Genomic DNA, 21127 nt, shown 5'->3' with positions numbered 1-21127 from the left:
ACGTATAGCGAAATTAACGGCTCGCGTGCATCTCCGAGTCCGATAGCAAAACGTCGTGGGAAGTGCGTAATTATTTTTTAGCTTCGGATTTAATTGCCGGTTTTATCGTTCTCGATTAATTCCGAGACTCCATTGTCTTTTCGGCTTGGTACAAGCAACCGTGTTCTAAGCATGTTCAAACTTACGACCTATGATGGCGGCTGCGATTACAATGGCGGAAGGAAGTTACTCGGAACAGGTGTTGCGATTTATTTACACAATCCAGGTGTATAGCGACCCGAGGAAAGAAGATTTCCCGGCCTCGAGAAAGACGCATCTTTTGCAACTCGGAGCTCAAGCACGCCAACTATGCAGGCTTTCTATATTTAGACTGCGCGACTGCTCGAACCTGGGTGGCAGACTCTTACGTATCATCGGACAAACATCCGGCCGTCGGAGCGAGGATTCAAATTTTCAAAAAACCTTCCCGTCACTCTTGAAATATTCACATACGCGAAAAATTCCCGCCCGAAAACCGCTCCGCGAGCAGCCTGGAGTGTCTAAAATACTCTGGCGTTAGATCTCGTCGACGAGTGACGTGTTTTTACAGAGGCGAGAGATTCGAGCTTTTCTACACGCGATGCGTAAATTACTTCGAGGGCGGTTCGATTTTTTTCACTTCTACTAATCCAGGCTACCTTACACGGTAACCCAATATTTTAGGGTGAAGCAGCGAAGCCGTAGTGACTCGAGGCTTCCACGAAAGAGATAACCTCAAGATAAATCCACTCTTGTCCAAATGGGATGAGCGAACGAAGAAGCCCCGTTATTTATTATATTCGGAAGCTTCGAAAGGTGGCGATGCACGAAGTGTCGAATGACCATAACGCGCCATAACTTGCGACCCGTGTAAATCCTAATTTTCTCAGTAAAGCCGCGAAGTAATTCTCACTTATATAAAACACTCGTCGCGGTTTTCCTCGCGCTCAGCAGCGCTGCACCGGCATTTCTCTTCCACGTATATTTCAAACCAGTTAAAGCATTGAATTCGACAGGGAATGGTAGATTTTTCGCCAAGTAATCGAGTACTTTTTGCGCCTTTGTTCGCATTCCGCTCGATTAGCCTCGTCCTTCGCAAGCTCTCTGAAAATACGGCAATGCTGAATGCAACGCGACCCGGGCATCGTTCGGTCGATTGCTGCAGACCGCCACGGCTGCATCTCCTATAACTGCATTATATGCCTGGGGAAAGAGCTAGCTAAATGGAAGAGGGTTTACCCTCCCAGAAACCCACCTTAAATGTACAAGCATGCTTTGATTTGAAATGCGAAATTTGTTCGTTTTCTTCGAAATTATCGACAAATTTAATTGCCGTCAGAAAAAAAGCTATACCCGCAATTACGAAATTTTTTTATATTATTTCCATACGAGCGAAGGCATCGCTGTATTTGTTATTTGCTTCCTGTCACTCGGTGATGCCGTTTTGTTGTCAAGTAATTCCCACGCATTTGATACGTTATAACCCTTAGAAATTCTAACGCGTACTGGAATATGACTCTTAAATACTCCAATTAACGTATTTGCAGAATGCCTTCAGAATCTATTACGCCTTTTAGCGAACTTTGATTTTCAAGCCGCGAGTAGCGAGCGTCGCGGCGCGGTATGTATATGGACTTTCTCAAATGCTCTCGGGCGCATAAACTTCCCCATCCTCGGAGAGAATAACGCTAATTAACGTGACGAAACTTAACGAAGACGTCACGATTGCATCGCGTTATGAGTATCAGGATCGATCGATATTGGCAATTGGCCCGCTTACCGAAGTGTACACACTGTACGGGTATAGATATACGGGTAAATGGCTGTCAGATATGTACCAATTACACTTACGGTTGTGCAAATGATCGATTTCCATTAAACAAATTGAGAATCTGGATTTCATTCATTTGGATGAAATATCGTGAAAGTATCCACTAAAACACCTTATACTCGGCCTCTTGAATCGTTAACGTACAGGATTAACTTTAGGAAAGAAATTTCGACGAACTCTCATCTTCAGTACAGGATTAACGTTAACGTACTGTCGTGTATATTTGCTGATATTGATTTTTTCGCGTAAAGTGGGGCAATTTTTCACACGATATTTACGAATTGTCAACCTAATCTTCTATTCTCCTACTCTTCTGAACACTCGTTTGTGAACACGTAGAAATACTCTTACTCATTGTCAGTTAAAGCCACGCGTTGAATTGGGTTAATTGCAAGCTGTTAGGAGCGAAACTAATAACGTTGCCGACTACGATGTTTGAGAATAGCAATTCAGCAAACTGACCATACCGATGCCTTGACTAATTTAAAAGGTATTCAATCATTACCCGACACTTCATTAGATCCAGGATTAAGTCGTAGGTAAGGGTGCTCGATGATTTTTTATACAATTAAAAGATAACGCTCAAGTGGCAGTGGTATGCTCATCGTCTCTTGAGGCTACCAGTTTTGCGAAATCCGACAACGATACCGACATACTTGGATCGAAAACTAGTATGTGGGCTTTTACGGACGTAAGACATGATGGACGTCGATAATCATCGGGTCGAATCGTTCGACAATTGATTATGACAAATAGCGCATCACGAAACGATCGTCCAACTTGATTGATGGCGGTAATGAAGAAATCCGAGACCTTGAATCGTAATTAAATTAGCTTCAAGAACCAATCCGAGTGCGCGAAAGTTGCGCCGGTTTGAAAAGCAGTCGGGAAATTATGACTCCGCGAACGACAACCTTCAACAACCCCTTGCGCAAGGTCCTTGTCTGTCGAGGTGAAATAACGAGGATAGGTAAATCCACCCACCCACCCAAGGACGCGTGGATATCTATGAGAGGATCGATTCGAATGCCACTTGTGCCGTGTTACTGTCTCGTGAAAGGGACGAAACGAGAGGGTAGCATTCTCGTTACCGTCATAATTTCCAACCGTCATTGCATCGGGTACAGATAAATGGAATTTATCCTCTCGTCAAAAGATAGAACGGAGCGATAAATTTACCTCCCGTGGAAAACGCTGGTCGAAAGCGGTACGATTACCTGTTTCAATTACACAACTTTCCTCCAGGAAGCGCAAGCGTTTTCAAAGATAGAGACACAGTTCGGGTCACTGCGGATATTTGCACGCTAGCCGCATAAATTTCAATGTGGATTAATGATCAATGCATTCGGGCTTAAGGCCATCGGGCATAATTTTTCTTCCTCTGTTTATCGTGAAATTATTTTATCATAGACGAGAATAACTCACCGCGAAACCGCGTCACTAGACAGAACACGTGAAATATATCAAACGGTGAATTTATACACAGTAGAGCGAAAGGACTGCGGCATAACGAAAAACAAACACGAGACACGAGGAGGGTGATCGAAACGAGATGGAAAAAAAATACCCTGATATTTGTACGTGTGAGCCTCAGATATTTTTCAGCCTGCACAATGTGTGTAGTATTTGTTCAGTATTTTTTGACAAAATAAAAAACAAAAAAAAAAAAAAAAAAAACAATAATAATAAAATCGACCTAGTGGTAAATATAATTATAACGTACAGTGAATTGTATTCGCAGCGTTATGCTGTAACTATAAATCATTTAAATATTGTGACACCTGTCATATTCATCCCTCGTGATAGTTTACGCATGCGTGCGTTACACCTATGATTTTTACAAACAAGAGGAAGACCATAGGACACGGTTTTGGTATCATTCCGAAAATCAGCCAACTCACGTCAGCGTCCTAATTTACTAACGGAAAGTCCGGACTCTCGACGTTCGGCAGCCGTGTGTACTGTTCAGTTTCCCAACCAACACCTTCGCTCTGTAATCTCTTGCCAAACTGGAAACCGGACGATCGTGGCGCACGTCTATACCGACCCCGCACTATCCGTTCCACCCTTGCACGGGTTCCCGTTGCTAGGCTGCAGGTGCGACTGGACCGATGGCTACATGACTTGAGGTCTTGCCAATGACGAGAGCCATTCATCAATGCATTTGACAGGGAACGGGTACCGGCGCTCATACCTGAGGTAATTAAACGCCGTGATATCCGATGAAATTAATTAATCTGTGCGGCGTGTGGAACGGACAGGGGGAGAGGAGAGACTTGACTTGCCTTTGGGTGCAGGGTGTTTAACCCAAAGTTACTCCTAGCTACTCCGCATCAAGTCTACGGGATACCTACATAAAGTTATTGGCTGACACCCCAACACCTTGGCCCTCCCTCTCTCTCTCTCTCTCGTGGCAGGCCGACCTCAGGGGCACACATCACGCGTGATTCGCAAATTCTATCAAACAACGGCCTTGGAAAAAATTGGCACCTGACCACATGCAGGTGTCGAGAGGTGAGAAAGTGCCGAGGAGAAGCCGTAAATTGTGTGCGACCGAGAGGGGGTTGAGATCGGCGAGACGTTAGCAACCCGCCGCAACCCATTCTCTGCCATAAAAATCCACGGATCTATGTGTTTGTTCCATGTTTTTCAGTAGCGCACCGCAAAGCTCAAGGTACGGATCGCATGACGTTGTAGAATGGCTGCGGTGTTCCGTGAGCCGTATTTATTGTTCTCGTCACGTTGAGCAGCGCCCGTATTACTTACGTATACGTTTATCGACGTATCGCGAGGGCCATATCCGTATTAACCATGCGTAATATCGCATCTGTTTTAAATTTAATCTACATCGTATTCGGCACGCCGCGGAATCGCGCAATACAGATACGATGGCATACCGAATGTACGGCACGGAGAATGATCTACGGTGAAAACGAATTTTTTTCCAACCATGGATTCGTGTCTGCTTGTGTAAATAACATTCGGGCTGTTTTTTTTACCGCTGGTAAAACGCGTCCCAACGCCAAGGCAATTTGCCATTTTGTATTTGAACTTGACACAGATGCGCCTGGTGCCTCCTGGAAAAATATGACGGCCTCGTCCTGGCACGCTATAGCCTCGTCTCCTACGGTTCTATTAACCGGCTCTATCGATCTGGCAGAGCATAGCCGGCGCATAAGCTGTCTTAGCGATATCGCCTAAGCTAAGTTCTGGGTCAAGCGTATAGGACTGCGGCTGCACTCGGTGTGTCGTCACTACCGCCGCGTCACACGTTAGTCGGTGTAGAACGCGTTCGAAACTGTGTAAGGAATTATAAGGGTCGGTTGCAGGTTGGAGCCAGTGAATGCGAAGTATGACATTTACCGCCTGAATAAACGAGCTGCGCCATTCCATGCGGGTTATGTACGGAGTTGGTTATACTTGGAATATACCGGGAGCGCTTTTCCCGTTTTCTTGCAACAAGTAGAAATGAAATACCGGTAAACGACGAGGGACGTATTTTAAGATAATGAAATGAAAAAAGGTGCGAGATGACGATAATTTTTAGATTGTCACAGACGGCGAGGAAAAAATTTCACATTAGTCAACGAGAAGGTGATTCGATACTAAATTGAAGATACAGCGATGTCGATGGCATTAATATTTTACGACCAAAGTTCAGCCGAGTAGTATCGAACAAGATGGATTTCTGCGAAAGCCCAAGGCGTCCTGCGGTGTGAGAATGACGTGGAGTTTCATTAATATTTCACGAATATTATATCATCCGTAAAGCCCTTCGCGACGAATGCCGACGAACTGCTGGAGCGGATGAGGTCGTTAAGGGTACAAAGGATGACACGTAAAACACTGGGTTCAAGTTGTGAAAGTGAACTTTCGAGGAACTTTTTTTTGAATTTTATTTCGACTGGTTTTAAAGGGGTTAAGCTGAAAGGCCGAAGAGGCTGTATTTTCGAGAGACGCCTGCCCTTTGCTTTCACGTCCACGATTTCGTATAGAAGTGATTTCTGGAGGTGTGCTTCAGCCTGGGAATAAAACCAAGGAAAAAACATCTCATGAAAACGTCAGGATGCCAAACACGACATCGCATCAACAAGATTTCAAAAAGATATGACAACGCAATTTCAGGTAGTAGGGAAGAACAGTGAAAATGGGGCGCTGGGAGAAATAACATGATTATAGTTGTTCGAAGGAAATTTTTCTATTCCTGTTGACTGATAATTATTGGAAGAATGGAGAACGATTGACTTATCATCTGTCGGGAGTTTCGGGGCAAAAGCACAGTAGCCTGTTTCGTTTTTCATTTACATTCAATTTGAAGAGTAGAATATTGAGCATGACTCGTGTCCGCGTCGCCATAAATAATTGGCTGTGATACGCAAGAACCGACTTGACATTTTTAGCGAAATCACGCCGTGTTTTTGAATCCCAACCTATCCGACGTCCCTGATTCCAAGTTTTGTGTAAAAAAAAAGATTTATGCGATGTTGAAGAAAGGATCGTAGGAATGGGGTATGAGGGTAAGGGTAAGTCAGTATGAGAAGTAGGAAATTCAAAATTTTAGGGCAACGTCTCGGCGAGAGTCCGTTAAGACCATTACCCCGAAGAAGCTTAACAATGGTTCACGAGTACCTGCCGTGTTTCTCGAAGGGTCTAAAATTCACGGAGCAACCATCAGGCGTTGCTCGAGTATTTAAACGATAACGGCCCAAATATATTTCGAGTAAATGTAGCTGCTCTCGGCGTTGAAAACTTACCAAGTGGTCCAATTTTTTTTTGTTGTTATTTTGTAAGCGCGCGATGGAATGCGACTTGGGAGTTCTGGTACTTTTTAAACAAGCATGGCGCAATATGAATTCCGGCAGTAAATTTACTCGTCGAGGAAAATGAGTGGAAAATTATTAATATCGTCTTCCCTATCTTGCCCGATATCTAGCCGACTATAAAATTCTCATTCTCACGTTTAACAGCTGGTTTGCACGAAATGGCTCTTCCGCTGTTTATCAATATATGTATATTTATGCCTTGTGAGAGAAGCATTGTGTAACTTGCCATAAAATTCGTATTTTTAACTATAGTTACGTACGCGGGCAATATTTAATCTTCGTAAGAATCCTCGGACGAAAGAGACTTACGTATATTCAAGCTGGTTATAATCAAAATTATTGACGCGTGTTTATTTTCCATTATTTTACCAGCGATGCGTGCGTAAATATAAATTATTTGCCGAGGAACGCACTCCTCGTCGTCCTGTATCCTCTTCAATATTTTCAACGAGTTGACCTGGATCTTTGCATAATAATTCACCAGGATTTTGAGCGGAATTACGAATGAGATTAAGTGGGAACATTTTTTTAAATAAAAACAGCGCGTAAGGGGTGAAATTTGAGCAGGTGACGCCGTTGTTTGATTTATCCAGGAAATAATTTAGTGCTCTTTCGCAGCGAAGGTTACTCACAATCAATTTTTTATCAAGAACAGTGAACTTTTTTCGACTTAACTTTATCTGTAGGTATCCCAAACTCTCATAAGACGTTAAAGGTGAGAGGAGCATTCAAATTTCCACCCAATAGCAGAAGCTTTAGTGTCTAACACATGATTACGTATTTACCAATCATCATGCGACGGCTCTGCATGACTCATCTCAGTACTAGAAATGAGGCGTCTTGTTTTCTTTAATCAACAAATGTCGAGTCATTTCGTCGAACCTCGAAGATTTCAAGAGAAAATCCGATGGATAAAACAAGTTTCGAAATATTTTATCGTTTCCTTTACTTTGATCACCCTTTAATGTTTTCTTGAAAAGCAGCTTCCAATGGAATTTCATTTCTTTGTTTCTTCCATTTATTATACACAGCTTTTACAAGACTGTTTCCTCTAATTGCAGGCCGCAGGGGAGCGCAAAGTTGTATTCTCGACTTTGCTTATTCCGTACGAAATATAAGTCTACATATGTGTCTACTGTATAAAAGCTGGCAGATGTGGGGTACCAATCCAGAAGCTAGTTTCACGACCGCAACGAAGGCACTGAGAACAATCTAATTGCGAAACTTGAGTGTTCAAAGCAAATTCAAAACTTGATTAGATTCTGCCGAGCGCAGGTATGGTGACTGAAGACAAACAGAAATGCGGCATCGCGGATACTTCGAATATGTATTCCAGCCGTACATGAAAGCTTGGCGATGATAAGTGACCAGGACTTGTACACATGGTAATCACGCATATATATACGAATAATTTTTGAAAGAGTTAGAAGAAAAATAAACTTTCATCAACACCGGAATAAGGGCATTACTGATTTAATCACTGCCACCCATTTAGTCGTGTCGTTTATAATATCTGTTCGAAGTTATGAACTTCTGGCAGCAGCTTGAAAACGTTGAATTCATCATCTCCTTCGGAGGTCTCGAACCTAACACGAGGTAAACTTTTAGATAGAGACGCCTTCGGGGAATAATTGGATATCATAAAACTGAGAGACGACGGCAGCGTTGCATCTTTTTGATCAGTCAATGTTGTACACAGGCAAACGGGATGCTTTTAACCTCCCGGAAACTTTCGACGGAAAACTTGAAGAAAATTGAGGCTTTGCTGAAATTTCAGGATATTCCAAAGGAAGGAAAATCATTTTCAACGGTGATTTAAGCTGCTATTCTCACGCTCGTCCCAAAGTACAAAGTTCTAGTTTGAATACTTGTATTTTTTTTTTCAATTGGTTGAAAAAACTCTTATCTACCGATTAGTATAAAACTGTTAAAAATACGTCAAATCTTTTATCAATAAAGAACAAAACAACTTGTTGAAATGCTGGATGAGATTCATCATTTCGCTATAAGTTTCAGCTGCTACGAGTACATAGCCATCTGAAAAAAGTCAAACAGTACAGTAATTGAACGGTTACGACACCAAGTTGTCAAAACCCATCTTCACCTTCCACGCTGAAGCCGACGATGAACGGGTCAAAGGAAAGAACGTGAAACGAGCTCAACCAACGTGCTTGAATGAAATCCAAAGACGCCTTAAAATCCGAGAGTCACGTCAAATAAGAAAGTTTAATTAGATACATACACCTAATGGAATTTGATAAGCATACCTGCGCAACCACCTGAAAATGAAATGAATCACGTGGCGAGAAAATTGGTTCGTGCAATAGACGTAAAGTTTTGGCTGGTTCGGTATCCTTTACTGAAATATTTCCAACGAATGGAGAAACGGAGAAACGGGTAAACGATTGTGCGTTTGTAAGACGAGATATTAATGCCGTATTTTTCTTCCAATACCTGACAAAGTCATCGGTGAACTTCCAGGCTACGCGATAGGTATAAATTATCAAGCAGCTTCCCCTCGATCGATGCATATTGAGCTATGATATAATTGCGTATAACACCGCAGCCGTGCAGCTATTTATAACGTTGAGGTAAGATAATAATGTCGTCAGGTTTTATTGATAATTGGAGCGTGAGTAAAGCCAGCTGCGTTGTATAGAAATATCGGAGGCGAAGAAGCCGGGAAGCAAATACGACGGAGTAATTTTAATCATCGATTAAATTGCACAGCAGCGACTACGCCATCATCTCGCCTCAAACCGCATTTGAATAATCAACGTATTCGATAACCCGTCGATCGATATCCCTGTAAGCAGGATCCCTTGTTAAGTCTGTCAGCTTTCGTTTGTAAAAAGAAAAATTGATCCCGTACTCGACTAGCGGCGTCGAGCTCCGGGATCACCGATTCCGATATCGGAATTGCTAATCGCGTCACTCGCAGTTGCAGGAACTCGGTAAGCTGAAACCAAAATCTCGAAGAGACACGTAACAACCAAGGCTGTTTTCCCTTTGCTGTCTACATTAGTCGTTCACCTGTCACGGTTTTTTGCTCCGTAGAAGCCAATTTGCAACTAATCCAAACAATTCGTATTGCTCGAATAACAGCTTTCTCACTGCAGGAGACGTATAGACCAACGGTTCAATGATCGTGTATTTATTACACGACAAATATGAGAACTGGCAAGTCACAAGACGGATCTATGACTGCTTTTATTTCCTCCCTTTTCGTATCTCTTTTTTTTTTTTTTTCCCCTCCTCTTCTTTCTGTTCTTTCCCTCGGCCATTGAGATTGACGTTCGTGTAGTTGGGAAGCCAGTTTAATATCATATTATCAGGAATTTTCCACAACAGTGGATGGATTCTCCAGGACGTCCGATGGCCGGGAGAATACGTCGCTGCGTGGTTAGCCCGCGGGCTACAGTAATCTATGTATCAAAATACACGAAACGGCAGGACTTGGCATGCGCGAAAAATAAATTAAATACTGTACGTATGGAGGGAAAGAGCAGAAGAATGGATTCAGCCAGTCCTCAAATACAGAGTGTTCGTCATTTACTCGTGTTCAATTTATTAGATTTATTCATTATTTTCACTGTCAAAATTGAGAACTTTAGCCGCTCGAGCAATACCGTTGAAGTTGAACTTGGACTCCTCTGTAAGAGCGGAATGATATTCAAAAACGTGTATCTAGTCGATGATTGTAAATGACAAGCGAGCTTCGCAACAAGCGTCTGAAGGCCAACGTTGACTGTTTTTAATTCGAAGATGGAAAATGGAATGGAAAATACATTTGAATTGCCGTGTTTTATCATTCGACCAGTTTTTCCCATATTTGTATTTTCGCAAGCCAGAGTCAAAGGGTGCATTGTTTTGTGGTTGGAATGAATCTAATCGTTCTGCGGCACACAGCTGGAATTTCTGAATCTAATCGTAATGGGTTCACAAGAACGCTTTGTAGAAATCGGATTTTTAGTATGAGAAATTTAAATTCCACGAGAACGACGTGATTTCGGGGAAATAGCGCATCGCAACACTGCATTCGAACACGAAAATAGAACGCAGTATCTATTCTATGTATTGACCGGCAACTATAACGTTGTTTGCAAATGAGTTCGAATCATGCGATGGAAATTGAGAACACCATCGGCGGTTAAATATTGAACGGAACTTAGTGTTCCATTTTGCGATGAGCCAGGTTTCGACTTCGCGGAAATTCCTATATGAAGGAACACGCGAATAGATCCTTATCTCGTAGAGGATCCATATTTGGTATTAATCAAACGCGAGAACGAAAAACCTGACGACAATATTGAAAGCCCGCAGTTGCTTGAGCTTCGTAAGTTCAGGATTTGAATAAAATGTATGCGGTAAAACTATCGATACACAAAAACGTTTCTAATTGATCGGTAATAATCCTTACTGCTTAACTGTATACCAATTATTGTATCGTTCGGCGAATCAACCTGTTTAATTTTACAATGCATCCGTTTGAAACAACCAACGCAAAATTGTTTGTGAACTATTCGTACTCCTACGTGCATCATTAGCATTATAACATAGTTGATCCGTGGGTTTAATTCAATCAGACACGCTGTAGGTTAGCTTTTCTATAACCCAACTTCTCCGTAGAATTAATTAATCACTGAACGGATTAAGAATCGACTGACACGCGTCTGTTAACGTGGTTATTGCCGATCCAAGCTTACGGCGATACGATTCGTGAGGAGCTAATTTCGTTTCACCTTTTTATTTTCATCACCAAATTTAATTTTTCTCCATCGATAGCCGAGATCAAAGGTGCTCGTTGGGAGATAAATTAGCGACCTCGGATATTCAATATTCATAAATAAAATTAACTTTTCGAACAGACGACTTGACGACTTGCGGCCCTTAAATATTAAGCCAGGAATATTTTCATCGAAAGGTTCTTCATCTATTTTCATTACATCTCTGCAGCTCTCGTACTACGATCGTTATCAACTGTTTTGCGAAAATCCAAAAAGACCGTACGGATCCTACTTTTCAGATTTTTCAAGAGGCTGCAGCTTCAAGAAAATCAGTCCCTATCCGCAATTCGTCACGATTGTTACATCGTTTCGATCTTATACGAATCTGACTCACGTCTACGCGTTCAGTCCCTGTCGTGTAGCTCGCTGATCGACGTTGGACGGGTGATCCTTCAGAAACCGAGGAACCCACTGCATGTTTAACCGTTTACTTAGGGACCGGAATCTTGTCAGTCGGAAGGGATCAAGGAATTCTACGCCTCTCAGATGCTCCACACTCAACAAGTACTCCAGAGTACATAACTGGATAAAAGTTGTCGCAGCGAAATTTTTTCTTCCAATCCCCCCTATTCCTCTTACAATCCCTACGTAATACACGCGTCTAAAACGAGATATGCATATAAAATTGCAGGTTTGATCTTCTGACGGTGTTGAAGCACACGAGTATGTAAAAATTTGTTACGAGTCGCTATTCGTCGGTACGGGTAAGACTTCAACTGCGCACATCAACGAATTTTCACGTTATATAAATACGAGTGTTAACGAGGATATTTTTAGGTGCGGCAAAGTAACATTTACACGATTGAAAAAATTTTTCATACAAACGCTAAGCGACTCGCTCGTTGGAGCTGTGTTAATTTTTCCTTCAAAATTTGCCCTTGATATCTGATAAAATAACTCATTTGCTGCTACCGTAACTTTTGCGTCAATTGAAAAAGTAATTGACCGTGAAAAATCGAACATTCGTCCGTCGTATACTTTGCGAATCCGAAGTGGAGTATGTGTACATATACACACGTACTAGTACGTATATGTATACTTGTATGGGAAAAGCAAGACAGGCAGATCACCCAACTTGTTACACGTAGGCTGCAGTGAAATACGTGGCGAAAAATATTCACGTCGCGTACAATGCGCGCGCTGCTTTGCTGCTTGAAGGTTCATCACCCCGAAATCGTGAATGCATCGCGCGTATTTGAATCAAGAGACGGAAATTATTCTCATTGTTCGACACGTATATCTGCACGTAGAGAGGTAACGCGTTGTTCAATTTTCACCATTTCACTGTCTTTGCAGGATAAAATGAAGGACGGAAACCCCGTTCTAATTGCGTCAACGGTTCCGTGGTGGGACAAAACGAAACGAGAGTGCAAAAGTAACGAGTGAAAAAGCGAGAGGACAAAAAAAAAAAAAAATAATTAAAATCTGAAATATATCGGCCCGACAGCTCTGATGTTCAAAGAAAAAGTTGAATGAAAAATTTACATCAATTACGGTACCTCTCGAGATTACAGCTTACAATTAGTTTGGCTTAGACTTTGTTAATTCTATTGCGTACAAGTTCAAAATGAAATCGTGATCGAGGCGCTGGAAGGGAAAAATTTAAACAGCGTCGTAGGTGAATTTGAACGAAATTATCCAACCGTTGTCGTCTAATTCTCGCTTTGATTATACAGATATTACTGCACCTGGCTTCTGTTCCAATTACAATCACAGCTGTGTTACGTGCGCTCAATCTACTGCGAAGTTACAATTTACCAACGTGTATTGGTCCCCGTTGCTCGCCTTCCCATCGACGCAATTTCCAGAACTTCAAGGCACTGATGATTCTCACAGAAATTACGGAAATTGTCCTCAGAAATACGTGATCAGTACTCGACGGTAGAGTTCACATTTTGATCAGTGCTAGCGGAGAATGAATAATTGAATCATCGGAAACTGAGAGCCGTTCTTGTATAAAGGTTATAAATCATCTACTCGGCGACACCGTTAATTATCTGCACTCAAGAATGTAATAAGTTTTGCAGAGTATTATAAACTCGTTAAGTAACGGGATTGAATTTTACAAAGCAAATCCGGTGCTTTAAAGTTTAACAGGCCAAACCAGCTTAGGTTGAACATTTTTTTTTCCAAGATAACGATCTTTATATAGAAAAGCACGTTGGTAGGAACGATGAAATTCTTAGGGGAAAAGCATTGTAATCGTGAACTGTACAATTACGTGGGTCAGGTGGTGGAATATTTCAGGAAAAAAGGGTGTTATTAAATATTAGCACGTTAATTGAAAGTTCTACTCGTCGTCGGATGAGAGAACACGAAAAGCATAAAATTAGAATAACGAAAAAATGAAAGGTTATTCATTATTTCGTATTATTATAAGGTCGACCGTTGTAAATATATGTATATTATACGATTTTGGGAGTCATTTTGCAAGTGAAATTGCCTTCTGGTTTAATAGAGTCCGAAAATTTTCTCAGCAAATAATTACTCCCGATGTATAAATGACAAATGAAATTACATTACGCCGTCTTTCATCTTATTTCATACCTCGTGCCAAACACATCGCGTGTTCTCGTGTCTGCCAAACCGATATTTCGAGACTCGTCAGTTATGTAAGGAGCTGAGAAGATCTGCAGATGAATCGTCTTCTTATTCTGTTTTCTTTTCTCGAAACACACAGCGTCTATTCCGATTCTTATCTCAACCGATACGCACGTAGAACGTAAAATTTACTCCGCGTAATATCTCGTTGCTCTCGGAAGGTCGTTATCAGGTGGACTTGTACTCTGCTTTACCTTTCTAAGGTACCGAGCTACTCCGTGTAAAAGATAATTAATATCAGTTTAACAAACGCAACACCCAGCTGGGATCATGATTAAGACGTAAGTAAGAGTCTTTCACGATGATGGAACGCCCACTTCAGAAGGCTCGAAATTAGGGAGAGTTGAGTTTATCTCTTGCCAAGACCGGAGACAAGAGCATTTGGTTGCCTTGGGCATAAAGTGCGAGTTTGAAAAGAAGTCGATATTTTTTTTTTTTTTTTTTGTTTTGTTGCAAAGGGATGACTACCGTCCTCTTTTGCGCTTACTTTCTTCTTCGTTGCCAAAATAAATCCGTATCAAAGAACGCGATTCGAACCGTGGGTACATACGCATACGACTACGTGTTGTACGAGGACGGACAGGAACGGGGTGCTGAAAAATTTATAAACGCATGAATTATTGAGTGAGTGTATTATAAAATGCCTGTCCACATGCACGCACGCGTATGGGACACAAACAACCCGTACGCAGTATATACGTAGTGAGTGTGTAGGTATCGTTCGATGTCAGCTCCCAGTTCTACTCGCCTCTGTTTATACATATGTGATATGTATGAAATAAAACACTCACGAGTGATAGGAGAGCTGAACCGGCGGCGGATGACCTGCTTTTCTCAGATCTAATATGTAATTAATACTCGAGGAACGAGAGAGGAGAATCCCAGGCAAAACGATGCGCTGAACCGACGGAGAGATTATAATCGGCAAAAAAGCTCCTACTTTGATACTGACGGGGGTGATCCTTGAAACAATGCCCTTTCAGTACCCGTAACGTAATATTTCGAAGATGTTATTCCCATTGATCAATCAATCCCCAGAAAAGATATACGAACCCGTCCCAAAATGATTCATTCATTTATTCACCGGCTCAACGGCTGCGAAATATTGGAGAAAATGTTTTTCCGGTAGCGTTATAACGGAGATTGTGGGTGGTGGACATGAATAAGAATAAGTATACCCTTCGCAGCGTAGGTGAAACGCGATCCGCGTGGTTAGATAAATGTTAACTTCTTTATTCAAAGTATCCTACGGCACCTTCTTTTACATTAGGTATAATCATGATTAAATGTGTATTATCTTAACTGAACAACAAAGTAGGCTCAACGATTCGAAAACGAATTACCGTAACTCTGGTGAAACTCTTACGTTACTTTCGCGGATTCGATATCGAGATTGCGAAATGCCGACTATGACGAAAGCCGTGTCCGATACCGGATCGTCCGGTCGATTGGGGAAGGAACGAATTGCACAAATCGATAACGCAGGTTTCGCTGCGGAATGCGGCGTTCGTTCCGCAACGTTCATCCGTGGATTTTGTACAAAAGAACATCTGTTCGCGTATCGTTTTGTCGACTTTTTACCCGAGTGGTTATGTGGAGCATTTGACAGGTGCTACTTACTACCTAAGTGAGATATACGTATATTTTTCCCCATCTCGTACGACCTCACTTTGGCAAACATGAACGATACTTCAGCAAATGAAAACCTTTTCAGGCTCGGCGGCGACTTGAACTCGCCTAATATGTAACTGCGTATGAAAAGAAACGATACTCATGTGCACCTAAATATCCTCCAGGATTTTCCGTCTCACAATTTCAGCAGTAACTTCGATCGATCGCCCGCTTGTAATTCAATGCCATTTGTATGCGTGTCGTTATCTACAGCCGGGTCATAAACAGCCTGTCAAAATAGGCACTAAAGAGTGATCAACTTCTCAGCCTGGCATGGAAGCGAAATCATTCGCACGGAAGTATTCAATGTTCGCGATAAAATGAGTACGCGGTTAAAATACCAGTGAGAAAATCTTTCGGAAAATATGTATCTGACAATTTTCTGGAAACATGACATGACCCACGCATCGTTTAACTTTCCTGCGCCAACGCATAGCCGGATTCGTTCAAATTAACACGGCTCGGCAGTTTTATCGCCGTGTTTTCGAGCGAATGTAAGAATCAAGGCAATATTCGAGGGCATATTCTAAGCATGAGACGTAAGGTACACGCCTCCTCGACTACCGCGTAAAAGAAATAAAACTCTCGCTGTTATAATTGGACAACGAAATTGTCAAGAAGAGAAAATTGTCGAGCATGGAAAACTGCTTTGCCTTGAATTCAAGCAAACTCGCATCAAGCTCGTTGGATCATAGGGAGGTTACAGAAGCTAATGCAAAAGCTACTGTGTTCCGAGGAGAAACCATCTCTGCTCCGTAATGGGCAATAAATTTCATACCTAGCGTATGAAAGATGAATCAAAGAGTTACGACTTCCCTATCATTTCATTATTCAATATTACGGCAGCACGAGTAATTCGTTGATAGCTACGCGGAAAGAAGAACGGTAGGTGATGCAAAAGTAACGACGATAATTTTTGATCCGGAATGACGATGAATCGGAAGGTGAAAATTATTCCCACCGAACCATTCAAACCCGCTATCAATTAACTGAACATTTTCCGTTCACTGTATACGTATATATTATGGTGGTTCAAAAAAATCACGATTTTTTGTTTAAAGTCACACCTTCGATAGTTGTAGAAAGAAGAAATAAGATGCCTGTTAAAATTTGAGCCTCTAATATTAATATTTAGTTGTTCCTGAACGCCATTCTTCATTTTCCATTTGATTAACACGCGAAAATAATTTTACTCTTATTCAGAATTTTGTAGCTCAGTAAGCAAGCAATGTACATAAATGTCCGTTGCAAGTTTTTGTATGGAATTGAATGCTCTACGAAAAAAGGTCTGAAGGTGAATTTATTTTCGCGTGCTAATCGAGTGGAAAATTAAAAATGGCGTTCAGGAATCACTAAATATTAATATTAAGGACTGAAATTTTAACCGGCATTTTATTTCCTCTTCCTACAACTATTAAAAATGTGGCACTGAAAAAAAAGTTAATTTTTTTAACCACCCTGATATATATATACGTATATATTCATTGGCGAAGAAATGAAGACGTAATATCATATCTGATACTTGTCATTGAACTTTGGCTATTTTCTTACCGATAAAGTTTTGCACTAATTGTAAGAATGAAACGATTACGACGGTCGTTCGCCTGCATATTAAAAGAACGAATGAGGCGGGTTGCGTGCCACGTTGGTAAACATCCACGTATTTGGACAAATTTGCATGTAGGTTATACATACGTTATATACCCGTGCTCAGAGAGGTGAAAACTACCATTGGATTCCATTGAGGGTACGGGATTGTTTACGCCACATTCCCGGTGTGAATTTACCGACAATGAAATAGTAAAGAGCGGAGGTGCGAAAAACCCAGTGGATGAAAACTTCACGCAGTCCCGGATACCCTTTTTTTTTATTAATGATGGGATGTAGGAAAGCAAGCCGATTTCGAAAGTTCATAAATTTTTCACGGAAGAAAGAACCTCGGGTGCAACGATCATGTTTGGAGAACGACGCCAAATTTTGAATAATATGACGTTTCAAGCATGTATAAAGGTAATTCTGATGAAAAAATGTACATCTGGAATCTGCCTGCAGAGAAAGTATATTTGAACGGAACAAGAGTCACTTTAGATATAACGTAAAACAATTTTCAAGAGCCTGCGGGATCTGGAGATATCAATTAAATGTAAGTTTTAATTGTTATAAACCAAGGCATTTCAAATTATCTTGCTTTAATGGAAAAGTCGTATCAGCTTTCCCTGTTCTCGTTACGTGTTTATTTGAATTGAAGAACGATTTTTTTTTTTTTGAAACGATTTCCGGACACAGTGTAAAGTTAAACAAAACAGTCAAGTATTTATTGATTTTTATTTCGTCGCGTGTCGCGTTCCTCACTCGTTATAATTACCGAGTAAACCATCGTTTCACACAGCCCGTATAATTCCTGAGTTATTTTTGTTTGCGAGAATTTGTTTTTACTACGGTATAAACAAAACCGCGTAACAAATCACTTCAAATATTATCGAGTATCGCTCAGTACGGCAATATTTGCTATATAAAGTAACGCGTATGTTTGTCTTTACCAAAAACATACCGAGTTCATTCTGTTATAGATTGTAATTAAGCACGTATAAACATGTATACCGTTTGTAAGTCGATCGTAGCCACAATGGATAGAAGCTTGTAAGTAAGCAGAGCTACGAGTGAAAAGCTATGATTTTCACCAGGTCAAAAATAGAATTTAAAACAAGATTCGGAAGAATGTCGTCGACTACGTACAGGATTACGTTCGCAGCTGTGACTTCTCTTAAAATATCGGATGTATTGTAGAATTATGATAAACCACCTCTAGGCAGTTTCCGTATTCTTTGATCAAGGGCGTTGGGCTTGAGCTTCAACCGTCGATTCATGTAACGACCTGCGATTCAGCGAGGAGGAACAATCGCGAGAAACGTAAAAATTCTGGTGGGAAGAAAAAAAATGTTCGAAGGTAATCGCGGTGTTTTGTAATATCTGAACCGTCTAAATTTAGAAGCATGATCGCAGCGCGACTTCGTCGTCGGAAATAATTTCAGTTGAGGTCTGACAATCGAAGAGGACATGTATAACCTTTTTGAAAATCGTCAATTAAAAACGTCTGGTCGTAGTACGGTGATACAAAACAGCGGTGTTCGGGCAACGAGTGTTTCTCCGTTACATAATATTTGCCGAGACGTGACTGTCAAAGGCGTATATATATATATACCGAGCTGATAACCAGCGATGCGATACGCAGATTTCTAGCGGATGTTCGACCTTTTCCTGCCCGACACGAAAAAGCCACTCTCGATTATTTGGGTAATAAATTTATTCGCGATCCCACGTGGTTTCGATTCCTACACGACCTCTCGCAATAAGCGAGTTGTGTTTGACACAAATCAATCGGTGGTTTCCGACGCACAAAATTCCGCTGCCTTTATCAAATCATTTTTATTAGGTTTTACTGAATTCGCAAATGACTCCGGACACTCGTTCTGCGTGTAGCAAAGAATAAAAAAAAAAAAAAACGAAGTAAAAGAACAAACCACACGTCGTAAAAATTACGCCAACTCTCACCTCTCTCGTACTAGATGGGCTTGCAAATCACTCTTCCGTTAAATTAGATCCATGCAGGATGCTGCGGCTTTTCATCCGTGTTATTCACTTCAGTATCACTATGTGCACGTTATATCCATCCGCGTTGGCTCGATCGCGATCCTCAAAAATTTTGCAAAGCTCTTTTTCCAATCTGGTAACCCGTTCGCGTTTTTTCGAGGGTGTACAATCGCCGCCACAGAGGGGCAAAAAGGGCGCCCGAACCGCGCGACGCGTTCTCATGAACTGAGCGTTTCACGGCAGTGCTGGGGGGCCGGGGCGGATCGACGTGTTCGCACACCGTCGCAGATCGGCTTCCCGCATACAGGCTGCCGTGTGGGTGAAGAGTCGGGTTTTGCTGCTGCTGCTGCTGCCGCCGCTGCCGATGATGATGATGATGATGATGCTGCTGGTGCAGGCCGCGAGCCTGAGCCTCGACGATTCCGAACGTGATCCTGCGGATCCTGCGCGAGATCCTGACCTGCCCTCGCCGAGGAATGCTGCTTCCAATTTTACCCGCCGCGGACAGGCGTTTATTTTTCCGCCCTAGAACCCGACGAGAGTCTTTCTCTCTCTCTCTCTCTCTCTCTCTGTCTTTCTTTCTCGTTTTCTTTTCTTCCCCATTTTCTCGGTGGAAGGATCGCGCAAGATTGAGATTTGATAAAGTAGATCCCCGGGCTCTGACCTCGTTCTAACTAGTTCATTTGTGCAGGCCTAGATTATGCGGTAATTTTTCACCGGAATCGGGAAACTTTTGAGTGCAATTTTTTAGTTTTTTTTTTTTTGTTTTCTTTTTTACAAAGAATTTTTTTATTCTAATACTTATCATAAAACCTGTCAGGATTGTCGGAAATGATGTTACGAATAAAAAAAAAAAGAATGAAATAAAAAGTCTTTCACATTCGTACCTTGCACTAATTTCAGACTTTTGATCGCGCTGTCGAAGGCCGATCGAAGGTCCGGATGTAATACGATTGGGTTATGTTTGAAAGTTGCGTTTCCGAATGATCAATGATTCAATTTGAGTTGTAGAATAATACGGACGGGGAGGATCATTTAATAAATTCTCGGACGGTACAGCCAGACGTATATGAGAGCCAAGATAACCGGGATTCTCTTTGCAGCCACTCGACGCTGTGTATAATTCTGGGTCACGTTGCCAACGCAGCTACGTAGGTACTGTTTTCATTCCTCGCATGCTTTTGTTGTCATTCGATAGTTCGATATGGCCTCAAGTGAACGCAATCGTGTTTGCTGCGAACTGAAAACTTGAAGAATTTTACCGCTGCATGGCCAAAAGTATGCACCGTGTTATTTTTTGTATAAAAAAAAGGGTTCGATCTGCAGCTTGCCGATTAAAACTCGAAATATTAGAGCATCGCGCGGTGGGTTCGCTTTGCCGAATATTTGATTACGCGCAAACAGCAACGAGTATAAATTAACAAGTGTGCACTCTACTTGATTGAAAATGATGAGAACAACGAGAGAAGCATCCTAAATTGAGGGGAGGGAAAATTGATGAAAAATACATCGCCGAGAATACCAGCTGTGCGTATCTAATCTCTCCGTACGGTGTATGAACATCCAGTGTATATTTACCGGAACGAGTTATACGCTGATATCCAGTGGCGCACTGGTGAGTGTGTTTGTGTGACCGTTGTTGTGACATTTTTGCGAGCATTACAAGACAGATTAACGAAAACTCGCGGCCGATAATGCTTTGCGAAAAATCGATATGTCTTCGCGATAGGGGAGGGTGTAGAACCTTTGATCCGATTGCGCCCGCACCCTTAACCCTAGGATACAGCCGTATTATGTGTGTATAA

The 21127-nt window shown here is 41.7% G+C and overlaps 2 protein-coding genes across 11 annotated transcripts in view; one reads left to right on the top strand and one right to left on the bottom strand.

Moving 5' to 3' along the window:
• Window positions 1-21127, bottom strand: part of LOC124181131 (cAMP-specific 3',5'-cyclic phosphodiesterase) — a 276361-nt gene that overhangs the window by 128079 nt on the left and 127155 nt on the right. For 2 of the 10 annotated variants that reach the window (XM_046567379.1, XM_046567380.1), the window contains exon 1: window positions 19284-19522. The exons of 6 other annotated variants lie outside the window; for them this stretch is intronic. The gene's annotated coding sequence lies outside the window, so the exon portion shown is untranslated. Of the gene's footprint in view, window positions 1-19283; window positions 19533-21127 lie in introns of those variants that run through there. 2 more of the 10 variants (XM_046567377.1, XM_046567378.1) reach the window with 2 other exon arrangements.
• The window catches only part of LOC124181133 (elastin-like), a 76954-nt gene continuing 76235 nt past the window's right edge, over window positions 20409-21127 (top strand). The window contains exon 1 of the mRNA XM_046567396.1: window positions 20409-20473. The gene's annotated coding sequence lies outside the window, so the exon portion shown is untranslated. The remainder of the gene's footprint in view (window positions 20474-21127) is intronic.

The sequence above is a fragment of the Neodiprion fabricii genome, chromosome 4 (genome assembly GCF_021155785.1).
Source record: "Neodiprion fabricii isolate iyNeoFabr1 chromosome 4, iyNeoFabr1.1, whole genome shotgun sequence".
In the NCBI taxonomy this organism is placed as follows: domain Eukaryota; kingdom Metazoa; phylum Arthropoda; class Insecta; order Hymenoptera; family Diprionidae; genus Neodiprion; species Neodiprion fabricii.
The sequence above is the reverse complement of the archived record's forward strand: the minus strand, read 5'-3'. Positions and strand labels throughout refer to the sequence as shown.